Raw genomic sequence first — 16,771 nt, 5'->3', positions numbered from 1 at the left:
GCAATCGGACGGGTCGTTTTTTTTTTTGTTCAAAAAAAAAAAACCGTAAAAAAAAACAAAAATCCAAAAAATTAAGTTTAAAAGCCCACTAAAAATTTACCTTTTAATATTTTCCAATTATCCTAGTTTGCGGACCGTGGAATATTGTCCACATTAAAATGCCGTTTAGCTTTTTTTCCTCAGATGAACACAGCGCCCTCCAGCGTGGCAGCAGAAAAACACCTTTTTTTTGGAGATGGGTGCATAAATTAACACCTATTCCGAAAATTAGCTACGAAATCAAGCTGAAAAATTTATCACATATACTAGAGATATCAATAAACATATGGTGAAAAAATCACGTTTCTATCTTTATCCAGTCCTTCAAAATAATTTTTCAAAAAAGGCAAAAAAACGGCCTTCACACGGGATGACCCCCTTAAGGAGTGCTGAGTCCGTATACTAGAGACCAAGCTTCGCCTTAGACACGCAGCTCTCGGTGTATGCTATTTCGGTTTGGTTTGGAGTCCTATTAACACTTTTTCAGTACAGGGAGGTCGGCCCTGTCTTTTTCTTTCTACGCCAAGCCCGCTTGCCCCAGAAGACACGAACGGCAGACAGATAGATTTTCTTCGGTTAGATGAACCGACACTCAGCCCGACCCTGCACAATTTCGCCTCATCCAAAGACAATTTTCAACCTTTACCGCGGGAAGGTCGTGTGGGGGTTTGCTTAATTATGCAACTTCGTACAAGGCTGCCCATATATCCTATGGCCTTCTAGCTACGTGCAAACGGAATCCGCGTGTAACGAAATATTTACACAGAACCGTTCATATCTGAAGCACCGAACTTTAGGTTTCCGTATTACTTGTTCCAAATAACATATAAGACCACATGTTTATTGAAAAAGGTGTACTCACTAATTTTGCTCGATGTCGCCCAACCGTTCAATAAGGTGTAATATCGAGATATTCTCTATAAATTGCACAAGGGAGAATTCTTTGAGATCCAAAAACTGTATGTTTCGCCCAACACTTTCTTTAAGGTTCTGTGCGAAACAAAAGACGTTGCACGGTATCAAGCATGACTATTTATGTCACTCACTGTATATGTGGGATTTCGTTTGAAATAGTGTAGCCGTGCTTGCAACAGACGGACAGACGGACTGTGAAGCGATTTTAATAAAATTCGGTTTTACATAAAACCTTAAAAACAGGCAGCTTTTCCTTTTAACAGAAAATTAAGAAAATAAGCACGGAAGAAAAGGGTAAGTAGCTCTAAAATTAAAATAAAAAAATCGGAGAATGGGAAAAGCTTTTCTTCCCGACTCATTATATTATTGAAAACTATGAGGTTCTTCCCCTTCAGCCTTTTTCCCGTTCAGATGCTGAACCGGCTTGCCTTCATCGATTGCGTCATTTTGTCCGTCATTTAACTGATCGGGATGGGAAGGAGGAGAATCTGGCGTATCAAGTCGCTCGCATTTTTGTCGTTTCGCATTCATTTCGATGTTCCGACCAATCTTTGCGAGTCAATTTTCAGCGGCGTCAATTATATGTCCATAACATCGAAGACGGCTCTCTCGCAATTTTTCCACGATCGATGCACCTCCCTATCGAGCACGGATGTCCTCTTTCCTGATGTGACCAAGGCGTGTTACGTCACTTGGTTAACGAAACATCTCTGACTTCATTACTGCGGGATGCCGTTCATTGCCTTTTTTTAGTCGGTCAACACTCAGGGTGGGGCTCGGTTGTCAGAAATGATAGCTATTTAGACATTAAGTACGAAATGTACAAGAACCTTAAGTGCTTTCTGAGCTGAAATTAAACATTTGAAATAGCTCGACAAGATAGAAAAGTTACTCAGATGGTTTATCGGAATAACACAAACCGTCCGTCTCAGCAAAGAGCTCCCCAGCACACAGCCATCTGTTCGACAAATGGCTAGCATAGATAATTCACGTGTTGACTGTCCATTGCCTTCCGCTTTACCCCGTTCAGAGGATTTAAGGGTTGATTCTTCAAGTTATGTGGATTCAACATGTAATTTGCTTTACAAACAACCGCATGCAAGAGATTGAGGTGCTCCTTACTGTAAGAAAAGCACGTAGTGAGTCAACTTGGCGGTGAAGTTCTATTCCAACATAAACCCCCCGATATCAAGAGGCTGGTTCATCTGCTCTACGGTTGAATTTATTATAGATGATGCATTCACATCAACAATTGATCTACATAACCACTTGAAGAGCGTTGTCATTCATTCGGCCACAAACATACTTGGTCCCAGCCGAAAGAAAAGTCGAAACGGCTGATTCGACGATGAATTTAAACTAGCAACGGAATGCAAGAATGCTGCATACTGAGTAATGTAGTATTCTCAAAGAACGCCGGCACGCGAAGAGACTGATCACGCACTCCGTCGAGCGGAGAAGAAACAGACGGAGAAAGGAAGTCTGAGAGAATCAAAAGATCTGTGAACTCGAAAAGTACAGGGAGCAATGCCCCAGGCGCGGAAGTTTTACCAACAAGACAACAGGATGAAACCTTATTCACTTCAATGGTCATCCTGCCGAGACAAAAAGGTAAATCTGATTTCCGATAGAATGGGCATATTGGAGCGATGGGTTGAGTATTTTGATGAACCGCTCAACAATGGAAATATCGGCGAGTTGGAGTTCCCGTCCATTGAAGACAACCGACATATGCTACCACCACAAAGCGTAGAAGAAACAGTCCGTGCAATCCACTGGCTTAAAAACCATAAAGCACCAGGAGCCGATGGAATTACAGCCGAATTGGTTAAATATGGAGGCGATCAATTACACCAAGGGGTTCATCAACCGATGCTCAAGGTGTGGGACAGCAAGTCAATGCCTGACGATTGGTAACCAGGCATTATCTGTCCACAGGTTGCTGAGAACCATCTATAAAATATTCTCCTCTCTCTTGCTAGGTAAGATATCCCCATACGCCCAGAACATCATTATCTCATACCAAAGAAGCTTCACTCCAGGCAAATCAGCAACAGATCAGATTTTCTCTGTGCGACAAGCGATAGAAAAACTACTTGAATATGGCCATCAGTTCCACCGTCTTTTCGTCAACTTTAGGGTCGCATAAGACAGCATAGCCAGGGTAAAACTGTACAAGACCATGAGAGAATTCGGTATCCAGACGAAATTGATGAGACTGACTAGGCTGACCCTGACCAATGTGCGAGGCCAGATAAAAGCAACAGGATCACTCTCGAAACCATTAAACATCAACGACGGTCGCAGATAAGAGGATGCCCTATCGAGTGTCCTCTTTAACCTGGTCCTGGAGAAAGTGGTTCACAATGCAGGTGGCATCAACTTTGTGACCGTTAAAAATGTCTCCCTATCGAAGATCGAAAATCACAACCGATAATAGCTCTGACGATGAAATCGGCGCACGGTTGTTGGCTGCTAAGAGAGCCTATTTCAGCTTAAAAAAAATGTTCCGCCCGAAACATCTCACCCAAGATTCAAAGCTGTACAAGGCTATGATATTGTCAGTCCTTATGTATTCCTCGGAGACCTGGGTTCTTAATAAAAAGAACTGCGAACTCTTGGCTTGCTTTCGAGAGAAAAGTCATCCGAAGAACACGAGAATGGCTCCGAGGTATGGTTACCCTAGGATGAATGCATTGACAAGGTAGTATGCCACCTTTCCACGACTGTTGCCAAAAAACGTTATAATTTTGGGGTCAATCTGGTACAGATGTAGGACATCATCATCATCATTGACAAGTGAGTGAAAAGCCTTGGGGTAATCGATATAGCAACCAGCGATACCTCTTTGGCCTATAGTTGACCGCCCTACAGCTACCGAATCGAAAATCAGTTGCTCTTTGCAGCTCCTTGATCCAACTTGGCAGCCGTCCTGCTTCTCGGGCAGAATGTTGTCAAGCTTCAGGTATGCACTGAGTCTTCCAATAATAACGGAAGTTTCGGATCTGTAGAGGGCTGGTAAGTAGATAATCGGTCTTGTATATGTTTGGTTATGAACCGTGTTCTTTTTAGGGACAAGGCAGGTAACTCCTGCTGTGAGGAAGGGGGAAAATTTCTCCGCTCGATTACTGACCTGGCTTATGCTATGTGCCAACCGACAATGTACATATACTGGTGAACTTTTTATAGCATTAATTCAGCCCTGATCCAGAGCATGGCCACAGTCCTTCGAGCTGCTTATGGTTCGTCGAACCTCCTCTTCGGTAATATTCACAAAATTCATGGCCGACATAGTGGCATGGTAGGCCTCTTTGGCGATAATCCACTCAGCATCACGAGCGGGTAGCCCCCAAATTCCCAATACTCTTTTGTTTCCATAACCGAAAACTGTTCTGCCTGAACGCTATCTTGGCATTCGTTGGGAGATCTGAAAAACTCCGCTGGTTGCTCACGTATGTTGCATTCTAGATACGTCTGAAGTGATTTTCGCCATACCGTCGTAACCGGCTGCATACGACAGAAAGATTCTGCTTGAGTGTCTCCAGAATACCAAGTACGGGTGTCTTACTGGGGATGGCAGTTTCGATAAACCCTCTGCACCTTATATATCACCCGTCTACAGGGAACGTCAGCGCTGATTTGAATCAGCCTAGCAATGTCCTGCCTTAGTAAATCCCGTCGACGTTCCAGACGAACTTTGCAATAACACGAAAATGGATCTCCTGACCGTGAAATCTGATAGCCATAACTGCACTACAATACACAAGTCAGCATATCAGCACACAGCTGAGATGCAGTCTGATCATTGATTTGAGATAGAATTCTCAGAGTTGCTTGAGATGCATAGAGCCTGGGAATACCTGGTCTATGCAAAGGATCCATTTCTGAGAATTCTACACACGCTTTTTGAAATTCGCCCCGAATTTCAGTGGAGACTTCAGTCGGATGGTGGAGAAAAGTGCTTCGGCGAGTACTGAAACTGTTGCAGTGCGGCATGGTGTTGTTGACGCGGTCGACTCTGTCCTCATCGACTTTTGATCAATAGTTTCCGCGATGACCTCAAGTCGAATACGCTCCCTGATGATGGCCGGGATTTGTCGCTGCGAGTAACAAAGCGGTATTGGCTTGCGACTCGCTGGACAGTGACGGGCGCGAATTGGGAGAAACGCTCGACGAATCTCTGGTGCAAGAAGGAGCGGTAAGATATTGTACCCCCCTCTTGGTTCTAGGGGGGTGAGGCAACGTTGGCACCCCGAATTTCGCCAGCAACTGCCACATAATAATCGCACCGTGGTATAAGATTTCATGCACACTTTTCTCATCGCAAGATCCTCTGTTACAATGGTGTGGACAGTTTCGACTGAAAGGTCAGTCTCGTTACTGATATTGGAGATATTTAAATGGCTGTCACAGTCGAAAACTTTTTCACTTTGGTCACCTGGGCATCGATTCGGACGGTCGCCGGGCATGGGACGCTTTCCTTAAACATTTTGTGCCTTTCAAGCCCCCCATAAGCCAAGCCGGAAAACCGGAAGCTCGGGTATGAAAGGTTTTGTTTGTTTCTTGTATGAGTATGTTTGCGTGCAAAACTACCCCATTTGTACGTAGCTCGTAATGTATATGGATGTGACATGTCAGACTACTCACTTTGGTGTGATATTTATATTTAGCAGTTTAGGCTGCAGTAAATTTACCAAGTAAGGGACTTTGATCAAAATACGCTTCATACTATAATCTATATTGCTGCAAATTTTCATAACCCTAGGGTAAACATAAGGGGAGTTTCTAGTCGATTTCTCCAAAAATATAGAAATATACTATTATTAACTTAATTTGGGCAGATATCGATATGTATCGATATAGAGGCAGCTTCGTCATTTTTTTTTTCAGATTTTTCGGTTGGGTAGTTTCTGAGAATGGGTTCGCTGAAGAAATCATCACTTTTGCAAACAAAACCTTAAGAAACCCTACATTGCTTTTGTTACTGATGTATATACTATATAGATATACTGAAATTTATTGCTTACGTTAATCAAAACTTTTTTGATTTGTCCAATTAATAACAAGTGAGAATTTCTCATGAATTCCCATTCGAGACTCCTCGTAGAAGAATAAGGACGAACACGAGTTTTACATTATACCGCTCGCAGAAAAACATTCGCATGAAACTTGCGATGTTCACCTACACACATACTATAAAATTGGAAAAGCAACAATTACCCACTACATCACCCCTTAACCTACATTAAAGTTTAAATGAATTCTCTTCGGCAAACATGTTCTCTTACAGAACAATGACTCGTGTAAATCTTCAACACGGGGAGGCAATTGTGCGATATGGGTTGATCGCAAAGTAGACTGGGGATATCCTTCTTTTACATTTCTTGGCAATTCTCTACGATCTCGTTGCAGCTTCGATGTGAACACAGAAAAGAACTTTTTCCCTTTTCACTTGGAAAGCCAATACCAAACGGAATTAGGAATTGAATAAAATTGTCCTGAATCAGAAACTGGAAGGACGATGAAACAGGAAAACAACAAAAGGGAGGGGGAGCGATAAAAAATCTGCGAAGAAACTTCTGAGAGTTTGAAATTCTACTTTGAATATATGTATGGCTTGATTTGGGAAGAAAATCGAAATGGAACAAATGGCGCCGTTCCGAAGGGCTTTCAGGTTCTCCGACCCCCTGTGCTTTATTTTTTGGTGTGGCTCATATACAACATTCTTCAGCGATTAGTTGAATAGACAAGCAACATTTCCTCCAAGAGTTAATTATATGTTTACATTATTAACAATTGGGTACGGTAAGCAACTTGCATCGAGAGTACTTTTGTATCCTTTGACACATCAGTGAGCCATTTTGCCTTATACGATTGTGCACCTGCCTGTTATTTCCACCGTAATTCCTTGGCTATGAGCAAAGTGTTTTCAGTCTTCCTTTCAGAGTCTCTTTTCAGTCCAGGGGAATATTTTCCCGATTCTAGATTCTGGTCTCGCAAGAAAGAGCGTTACATCATGTTTGTAAATGGACATTAAAAATTCAGCATACGAAACAGAAGCACAAGGAAATTTTTAGAGTCCCCCACCTTTGCCTGTGAAGTGTTTGGTCTTGTGTAATGCTTACCACGGAAGTGGGGATTCCCTAGTTGAAATGTTTTGTGTTTGTGGAGTTTGTGAACGAACAATCATTACTTTAAAAAAGGCATTACTTAACATATAAATCTAACCTGAATAAGAAAGCGCATTGTCAACATTGATTTACAGGAAACTTTCTTGGGTGACTTTTTAAGGTTTTGTGTAAAACAGAATTTTTCTACTGTTTGTCTGTCTGCCACACACTTTCATTAAACACGACTGCACTTACTAACATGAAATTTGACCAACGTATGTAACATAATATACAATCAATGTCATGGTTTTGTAAGGAAGCATATGAAGAAAGAATGTAAAATCTTTTCTTTGTTGATGGAAACCAGAAGCTAAACGCTACCAGTGGTGACTGCGTGATGGAGTTAGACTTTGTTATTGTTTGGAAAGGGTTATTGATTGCAGTTTTTAACAGAAACGGTGATATCTCTGCCAACATTATTCCAGGCAGTTTGTTTTCAAGTTTAAGGGGTCTGGTACTTTGGGATATTAAATATAATAAGTAGAAAATTCTTGAATACAGTAACGGGATATGGGCTTGTAAATAATCGATCGTTTACCTTTCTGTGTGAGATTTCGTGCGACTTTTCGAAAGCCTCAACAGAGAGTGTATTTGGATGAAGACTTAATGTTGTTTTGCGAGTAAGGAAAAATAAATTCGTTTCTGTTCGCATTATTGACAGTCTAATTCAATGTACGACGTTCAGGCAAATACAAAACGGGTGTTTTTTGATGATGTTCCTGAAAACCAAATAACTTCAAAGCATTTTTATTAAAATCGGTTTACTGTCTGTCTGAATGTCTGTCTGCCTGTCCGTCTGTCTGTCTGTCTGTCCGTCACACGCATTTTTCTCGGAGACGGTTATAGCGATTGGCACCAAATTTGGTAGAAAGGTGGGAACTGTGAACGCTCACGCATACAGTTAATTACATCCTTTTACGTCGAATTTAAGGGGGGGTCCCCATACATGCAAAAGGGGGGTGTAAAATTTTTTTTCATCAAATATAGTCATGTGGGGTATCAAATTAAAGGCCTCGATTAGTACTTCTCAAAGCCGATCTTAGTTTAGACATTCGTTGGAAGGGTGGAGCGCGGGTGGTTGAAAGTGATCACTTCTTTAAGGGGACCATCCTCAGAAACTACCAAACCGAAAAATCTGAAAAAAGTCAGGACGCTGCCACTATATGGTGCCTGGGCTGCGAAATACCTTCTATGCCGATATCTGTTTAGATAAAGTTAATAATAGTATATTACTGCAATTTTTTATAATTGGTTAGAAACCCCCCTTAAGTTCATCCAAGTACCATGACGCAGTGATATAGGCTATAATATAGAGCATGATCTTATCAAGTTTGGTGGAAATTGCACTATTACTAACAAAGTTGTAATATCTCAAATTTGTTGCTTCTTTGAAAATTGAAGACTATGAATGTAAATATCACCCGAAAGTGGATACTCTCACATAATATATGGATATATTACGTGCTACGTATTAAGAAATACACAAAACCTTTCGTACCTGAAGCGTCCAGCTTCCGGTTTCCCGACTTGTTTTTATTTTTCTACTTAGTGTTCTTATACTGAAATTTATTTTTTACCAAGGCCCTGGAAGTTTCCTAATTCCATCGTCATAAAAAGTAGAAAGTTGAGTTATTAAACATTTGTGCACAAAAAGTTTAACCTTTCCATCGGGATTGAACCGCTGGTCCCCAACAACTTTTTCAAACGGACTAAACAGATGACAGTCTGTTTTAATTCAAGCATGTAGTTAGTGCTGAACTCATATGGTATCATAGGGGACTAAAGACTGGGAAAACCTCCTCCTTCTTCCACATAATGGGCCAATAACCTCTGGCAAATTTCGAAACGGGCGATTTTTTTTTCAGTAGAAACAAACCGAGGAACCTATCCTGCTGAGTTTTTTGCGTATCCAAGTTCCTGTCTGATGATCGAATGTACTTTGTACTGAAGAAGTAGTTTCGTCGTCGGTGAGGCGCCGGTCTTCATCAAAAAGCACTCTAGGTGTCACTTTTTCTTGAGTCTAAAACTTTATTTTATTCCACTGTGCAACAGAAATACGAGAGTAGAAACCACTTCTATACTCATTGCTTTAATATAGGCCGATTAGGAATAATATTGGTAGTGGGTGCGGAAGTGGAGTATGGAGATCCAGATAGAAGTCATGGAAAAAATCCTGCATCACTGATAAACTCGAGTACTTAAAATTATGACATTGAGTTCCTTTTAAAATTGGAATATACAGCGCCGACACATACAGAAGTCACACTCTTAAGCAAAGTTGCTGCAACCACTAAAAAATTTCTCATTTTCGGTTCTCGTTTATTTGATAAGAAATAATAGCGGCATGAGCTCTCTTTTTGTCTGGCATTTTAATTAGCACACCCTGTTGATTGTAAAAATTTTGCCGGGTGTGAAAGTTTTAAAAGTGTTCTGTTTTTATTGAAAGTTAGAAAAACATAATTTGTGTGAAAAGTCATATAAAAGAATCAAAACGCATCAACGCAAGAAGAGGTGATGATGAAAGGCGAATAATATGGAACATTAACAAAATTGTTCGGTCCAGATGGTGTTCGCGCAAAAAAGTTTCTAAACGCGAATAAACACAGCTAGGAAAATAAAAGTTTTGCCAATTCAAGAAAGTGAATATTCTCTAATTGTTCGACAATCATTATACGACCCTTTCGCTACGTCAACGCAAATAAGAGCCACAATGCAAGATGCCATGCTTAAAATATTTCTTCCACAACTATCAAACAACGACTTTTGAAGAACAACCTCAGCGGATATCAAAGACTGAAAAAACCAAAAGTTACCAATGATAACCGAAAAAAACGGCTAGCCTTCGTCAGGAGCCATATTGACTCTCCTCTTTCCTTTCGGAATTCAGTGATTTGCAATGAAGAACCAAAGTCTTACTTATGCGGTCCTGATAGCAGAACTTATGTGCGACCTCGTTCCAATAAGGTTTTGGTTACTAGGGACACCAGGAAGTCGGTGAAATTTAGTGGCGCTAGTGGTATGATGTGGAGTTGTTTCCGCAAAGATAGAGCCGGGCTTATTGTCAAGGTCAAGTGAAACTTAAAGGTTTAGCTTGCCGGAATTTGCAGTTAGAGCATCATTTACCATTCCTGGAAAACGTCCCGTTGTTGGTTTATTCAAATGCAACTGTCCAGCAAGACAAAGCACCATATCATTAGTCTCGATTTGTACAGGAAACCGGAAGCTCGGCGCTTCAGGTATGAAAGGTTTTGTTTGCTTCCTCTGTGAGTATTTTCGAGTACAGAACTAATGTCAGAGTGTGATATTGATATTTACTTGCAATCCGGCCGCCCCCCCCCCCTTAAAGTGAGCGTTCACAGTTTCCAATTTTCTACCAAATTTGGTGTGAATTGCTGCAACCATCTCCGAGAAACATGCGTGTTGTGGACAAACAGAAAGACAGACAGTAAACCGACAAGGTTTTATTTTACACAAAACCTTAAAAATGTACAAATTTTCAACAAAATCAATAAATATTTGCTGCATATATTTAAACTGTTTTGGACTTCTTCGGGCGCACGTACCAGGGTTTGCTAATTAGCGTGTCAGCCCTCTCTGTACTTTTAGTTTAAATAATAAATAAAAATAGCACATTAAAAGGGAATCCGTAGTCGTTCCCAAGGTTCAGTCCAAATAGCTGTAGGCCACTGCAGCACTCCAAGGGGTGAAAGAGCAAGGACTTTGCGGGTCTTGCAGAGAAAGCTATCATCACACCAAGCAGTTAGGTATAAAATGCGCCACCGAAAATGGGTAGAAGAAAAATGTTCGTTACGGTACGGATAAAGGCGGGAGTGAGTGGTGACTGGGTCGAGTACCCGTAATGGGCATCTAGGCACCGAAACCGCCAATCATGGGGCGGTTTGACGTCTAGGAACCACTATGATTGGTGATCAATAGACGATGAGGGCAGAGGCGGCGGCACTAACAACATCAAGCCGCACTATAAGCAATAGTTTCAGTACTCCCAGAAGCACTCTTCTTCATCGTCCGGCCGAAGCCTACGATGAGGTGCAGCACGTATTCCAACAGGCTTGTATAAGATTTTCGAAGGCAGATACTTTGCATTGACCAGCTATTACCAACCTCTATGCATCTCCAGGTGCAGGGACCCTGACATCACCAGCGGGGCAACCGTAGTTAAAATTTTGGATCCGCTCAAGTGGAAACTTTCTGTTGTATACGGTCATTGACGACAGTGGACGTACAGTGGAACTATCGGTAACAGGAGGGAAAGAATATTGGGGTGGACAATGGGGATTATTCGATCAGCATGCTGAGCGTATTGTCTCCGAATGCATCCGCCATGTTACTATGGCGGGCATGCATTTTGCAGATCTTACCGAAAAGGAGGTTATACGAACAATAAACAGCACACAGAATTGGAAGTGAATCGGGTGCAGTGTTGTTGGAGGTGAAACAATTATGGTAGCGTAAAATGTGACAAAAAGGTACCAAATGTTACCTTAATATGAGCGTATCTGGGTTCATGCAAAAAGAAGAAAGAATTGTAGTTGGAGTCGTTGTCCTGCTTGAAACCAAACACAATTAAAGTAAAATTAATGAAAGTAGACTTCTTTTTCATGTTCTAATCAATAAACATCAGTCCACTCACTCTGGCCGCCATGAAGCCCCAAGCTAACTGATTTCCCACACCATGCTTGACGATTGCATGTATCTCGCAGGTTCTAAGTTCCGAATTGGTTTACTGACAGACATACTGATTTCTATCAAGCCCAAAAATTTTGTATTTACTTTTACCGGGCCGCAAAACTGAATACCAACCAAAAGAATTTTATAGCATTTCCTTTCACAAAGGCAAGGAACATAAAGTCATCTATAATTTAATCTAATCTAATTTGAGGGATGTGGTTTACCGTGAAGAATGTCAAATTTCTTGGCAAAGTGATCCACCATCCGTACCTGAACCGAAAATATGGTGGGATTCTTTACCCAACTTCTAAGTGAGCATGGAGGTTTCCATTCTTACCTGCACAAGATTAAAAAAGAACGATCTCCTGATTGTGTGTTCTGAAATGGAGTTGTGAACGACACCGAACACACCTTTTTTTCTTGTGAAAGGTGGTGCGGTTTTCGTTTGCAACTTCACAAAGTGGAGTTCTCTCCAGACAACGTTGCCAAAGGGATGCTGAGGAGCGCTGGAAGATGGAGCCGTGTTTTACATTACGTTCGGGTTCTTCTTGTTGCGAAGAAGATTGAGCCCGACCGGATGGCAAAGGGTTCCTTGAAATAACAACTTATTCTCCCCCCCTCCCCCCCGTTGATTGAAGGAATCTTCTGATTTGAAGGTTTCCTAGTCGGAAGAACGAGAGGGCCAAGTAATGTGTCAAACGGTTCCAGGCTAATTCTCTGATGACGAGGAATTGTTTAGTAGGTGAGGACGCCAGACAGCTTTTAGGAATATTGAATTGGTGGGGAGTTCTTTATTGAGACAGGCCTAGACCAGATACCGGTTGTTTCGCCGTTGATGATGATAATGATGATAGTCACATTTCCAAGCAAACATGCTTCGTATGTGGCAGTAAGCTTTTAGACGTCTTCCAATCGACCATTGAAACTTACAATACCAAGTTAATGGCAAGAGAAGAAACGTCATAGTTGCCTCCACCTACTTACCCCTTTTATGTCCTCCGCCGATGCAAGGAATAAGGGATCTGGTAATGAATGCAGAATCAAGTAGCCTTGAACTATTAGTAGGTTGTAATGCGTAACGCTCATCATATTTGTTGGGGCAGTGGCAAATGCTATCCCTAGTGGAGAGTAGCTTTGATTTTATCACTTTGGTTTCAAATTTTATCACTTCTAATGACCGCGAAGGTGTATCGCTCCGTTCCATGGGACAAGAAGAAGTGAAGTAATTGACCTAACAATATGCATTACAAATGGTTTAGAATAAGTGAGGGGATCCTAAGTTCACAACCACTTGTTGTTGGACCGGACCAAATGGAGAGCAACTTACTCCCACGTCTCTTTGGTCCGCGGATCCCTCGTTTGGCGCATGACACCCTAGCAACTTTGTAATGCAAAAAAAAATTATAGGACAAACGGTTTCGTCCAGGGCGCGGACGAAAGAGATGTGGGAAAAAGTTGCTCTCCTTTTGGTCCAGTCCAACAATAAGTGGTTGTGGACTTAGGATCCTTCATTTATCCTAAACAATTAATTTAGCTTTAGCCAGCTCAGGCTCAAACTTTCGGTTTCTATTGGATATAATTCGCACCCTTGGCGTGTTATTCCAAATATATAAAGAAGCGTTTTCCATTTGATGCCACTCACGGTCACGCTGCTTCCAGGGCAGAGGTGAGGCAACGTCTGACGAGTTGCCTCTGCCCTACGCGAAACCGTTTGTCTTATAATTTTTTTTTTTGCATTACAAAGTTGCTAGAGTTGATTAGAGACTGACAAGTGTTATATGAAGTGTCACTATTAGATCACCGTTATATAGAATTTAGTGTCACTATTGCAGGCGAAGAATCTATAATAAAAAAATGGAACCCTAGGAAGCACACTTTTAAAGTGATTTGGAGAGGCTTGTCCTATTTCCCGAGGCCTAAGCCAAAATATGGTCCGCCGACGGAACCGAGAACTGCAAAGACTGAGGAAATAAACCAAATGAATGAATGAACGACTTCTGAATCGTACTTGTAAAAGCAAAAAGAATGAAGACCAGTTAAACTTTCGGAACTCACAGGGTAAATATAAGAGGCTCGTGAGACATTCGAAGCGAGAATCTTTTAGAGCATACTGGAAGGAGAAAGGCAAACTTAAACTCCCTTAAAAGGGATGAGTCGACCAAGTTGGACTCTCCTAGAAAGCCGGATGTAACTTTCACGAACTCCTGAATTGAGTCTGTAAACATTTCTTGGAAGTACGCTACCCGGGAGAATAACAAGAAAGTTTTTCAGGCGGAATTAGAATACTGCGAGAGCAGTTGTTACCAATGAAACGGCGAGAGCTGCCAAAATATCCTTTGAACACTTCAAAGAACCTAGCGTGGATCGCATCTGCCCAGCGAAGCTAAAGGATGGTATAGAGCATTTAGAGCAATTTCAAAGAGATATTTTTTGCTTTGAGCTACGTGCCTGCCTCTTGGCAGAAGGTTAAGCTAGGGTTGGGAAAGATGATTTTTAAAATTCAAAGAACTTCGGACAAATCAGATTAACATCATTTTCGCTGATCGCTACCTAATAGCAGAAGTGACGGAAGGCTACTTCCAAGAAGGTGTGTTACCAGCGCTTCGGTGGAGTATGTTGATCGACTACTATGTGTCTTGCTCAAGCTTATGCTGATAACGTGGCTCTTGTAGTTGTTGGTTGAGATCTTGGTGTGTAGTAATATAACCGAGCCGTTGATTTGATTGATAGTTGATGCCTCAGGCATGGAATTTTAGTAAATCTAAATAAAACCCCAGTGCAAAAAGGAGGAAACTGACTAGTTTGCGCCTTCCAGATTAGGGGTATAACCTTTCAATTCTCCGAAGAAGTGAAATATCTTTGAGTTATTGAGTTGAGTTATTGACAAGAAGCTTCTTTAGAACAAATATGTAGAGGTAAAGATGCAACCGACTCTCACAGCTTACTGGCTGTGTAGGCCGACCTTTGCTTCGACATGCGAACTTACGCTTCAAGTAGTAATGTGTATACAGATGCTATCGTTAGGCCCATGTTCGCTTATTTAACCGTAGTGTGGTGGGTTGAGGTGAGACAAAAATGTTTTCACTGTAAACTTGCCACACTGAAAAGAACTGTGTGCCTGGGTATTGCTGGTGCCATGAGCACGATATCCGGCCAGTTATAAATGCATTAGTCAATTTACAGCCCTTGAATTGTTTTATTTAGAGCACTGCAATGGGGGCCGCCCATAGACTGGTATGAAGCTATCATGAAACGTAGAGAAAACAAACCAGAAGAGTTCGTTGTAAGACGTTGACGTCTTCTACACCAATGACTCAAAAACAGAAGAGGATCCTGGAGCAGGAGTCCACCTCTCGAAAACAAATGAGAAATGGGATTTTCCTTTAGGACAATATACAACGATCTTTAAGGCTGAAGTGCATGCGATGCTAAGGGTGGACATTTGTGTAACTGACGAGTGGTTGAACGGCGGGCGAGTAGTCCTTTGATCACTTCAAATCGTTCAGAAATGTAAAAAACCGATTGAATCCATTTTTAAATTCAATACGGTGGAACTGCTCTGGTCACCTGGTCATTGTGGTGTAGAGGAAAATGGAATCTCGGGCGTTATGGCAAAAGAGGGTTCAGAAGCATTGGCTAATGCTGCAATCAAAAACTGAGAGCAAACTTCCCATAATGGTAGGTCACAGAGCCTTAATGTTGCTAAACACACCAAACTTTTCCTATCAGAACCAAACAAACATACTGCAAAATTTATCCTGTCAAAAGCAGGAAGGCATGCAATAATATTGTGAGCATTCTGACTGGCCATAATTCACTAGCTGGACATATATTCAGAATAGGCATTCTTCAATATATTTATCCATCCTGTGATGATGAAGCGGGATCAATGGAACATTTTCTGCTTCTGAAGGTGGTAATTAAGACCTTTCATTTCATATCCCACATCTCTATATTTGGTGGGGATTTTTCAAGGGCCATGTTTACAAAAAATTGGTGCTGGAAAAGACTGTATCGATAATGGTCAACTTCATAACCCTCACCCTAGAAATTCAACACTATTAGTAAGTCTGAATAAGTTCATCTAAAACAAATACAAACAAGTCTGAATACCGGAACCTATTAGTTTCATCTTTTGTGAGAAACTTTTTATGCACGTTTTCATATTCATATCTACATTCTAAAAATTCAGAATATTCCCTCATATATTTCCAGTTCTACAGGACTATGTATGCGGCACGCTTAAAGTCACTCTCCTCTGCGTAGGAACATAGAGGGGAATGAGCGGGCTGACGAATTGGCTAGGCAAGGCTCTGCTCTTGGCAGTCCCTCGGTGAATACATTCGGTGTTCCGCTGGCGGCTGTCGGGAGCCGAGTCTACTCGCACTACCTAGCAGCCGCGGGCCTGAGATGGCGAAGGTTTACGAGCTGTGCCAAGTTAAGCAGAATTTGGCCCGCTTATAACATAGCCCGATCACGGGAGCTCCTGTGCCAGACTCGCGCAAATGCATTCAAGATTACGGCGGTCTGCACGGGGCACTGACCCATAGGGGACCATGCCGCTAGGCTCGGCTTACCCTACAATTCGCATTGCCGAAGCTGTGGAGAAGGAAGGGAAACCCTCATGCACTTTCTCTGCATTGCCCAGCTTTGACTAGAGTCAGGCTGCGGACACTGGGTAAACCATTCCTTGGGGACCTCAGAGAAATTTCCAGCTGCAGGGTGGGAGAGCTGCTTTCCTTCGTGAATGGTACGGGCTGGCTCTGAAGATCCGAGCCGGCTGTACTCTGCCTCCCTGCTCCCATAACAACAGTCACGGCTTTAGGAGTTTGCGGCATCAAAACGGCGCACCGAAGCGCTAATTGGGCTCCTCGGAGCGGCCACTGATAGATGATGCTCCATATTAAAACCAGATTTTCGAGTTGGATAGTTTCGGATAATGAGTGCTGCTTCACTTT

General features: G+C 42.0%; 1 protein-coding gene across 1 annotated transcript in view; it reads left to right on the top strand.

The window, feature by feature from the left end:
• Positions 1–16,771, top strand: part of LOC119651407 (patj homolog) — a 158,188-nt gene that overhangs the window by 85,334 nt on the left and 56,083 nt on the right. The window lies entirely within an intron of this gene.

Source organism: Hermetia illucens, chromosome 3, assembly GCF_905115235.1.
Source record: "Hermetia illucens chromosome 3, iHerIll2.2.curated.20191125, whole genome shotgun sequence".
Taxonomy (NCBI): Eukaryota; Metazoa; Arthropoda; class Insecta; order Diptera; family Stratiomyidae; genus Hermetia; species Hermetia illucens.
Note: the sequence above shows the minus strand (reverse complement) of the source record. Positions and strands in the feature narration are given on the sequence as shown.